We start from the raw sequence: 986 nt of genomic DNA, 5'->3' as shown, positions 1-986 counted from the left end.
CACGTACTCCTTCTGAAAGATAGTGTTTCACTAATCAAAAATGTAAATTTGATAGAATAAGAAGGAAGGAATGTTACCCTGTGATTACTGGAGACAACAATCTGTGTAGGAAAGCAATGTATGAGGAAGACATCTTTGACAATGCAGAACAGGAGGAAGGAAAAATAAAGATTAAAGAAGCAACAGAAGAGGTGTTGAATGAGCAAATAGATATGATCCTATACTGTGTTTGAGTCACACCTCATCACATCATGGCTGTTGACCAATTTCCCTGCAAGACTTATTTGTCTGCTGGTTAAAAACCATTTCCATTATACCGATACTGAGAAAGTGGCTAGCATCATATATGGACGTTGTGAAAAGATACTTCATTCAATTCTACTACTTGACAACTTGAAATCTAAGAGAAACGTAGTATGTACTATGATTTTATACATTTTTATTGACATATTCAGGGATTAACAGTTACTAGGTCTTCTATTTAATTTAAAATTAATAAAGAAACAGTGCATATTTTAGGGGGAGGTGACAGAGAGAGATAAACAGACAGAGGGAAGTAAATAAAGCAAAAATTGATAACAATTCCTAAATATAAAGGGAAGATGAAAGGATTATTCATTGTCCTATTCTTTCAACTTTTCTTTTTAAAGTTATCTTAGTAGAAAATTACAGTCTAACCAACATCGTCTCTATCAATGGTAACACATATATACTTTTCCTAATATATCAAAATAGCATAGTCAAATAATACATATTATATAAAATCTTCCATACATATATGACATAAACTTTACAAATTTACATAAAATAAATGCTATATGTAAGCAAATAAACACTCAATATCTGAAGTGTGGTTACCTGGTATGTGACTATGTCAACAACAACAACAAAAAATTATAGCAATTCAGTTTTATATATTATGAACCTACTCTAAAGAGATTCTGTCTTCAGAGTTACACCCTATATTTCAAAGCAGAACTTAACAG

This window comes from Chrysochloris asiatica, unplaced genomic scaffold (assembly GCF_000296735.1).
Source record: "Chrysochloris asiatica unplaced genomic scaffold, ChrAsi1.0 scaffold01880, whole genome shotgun sequence".
In the NCBI taxonomy this organism is placed as follows: Eukaryota; Metazoa; Chordata; class Mammalia; order Afrosoricida; family Chrysochloridae; genus Chrysochloris; species Chrysochloris asiatica.
Note: the sequence above shows the minus strand (reverse complement) of the source record.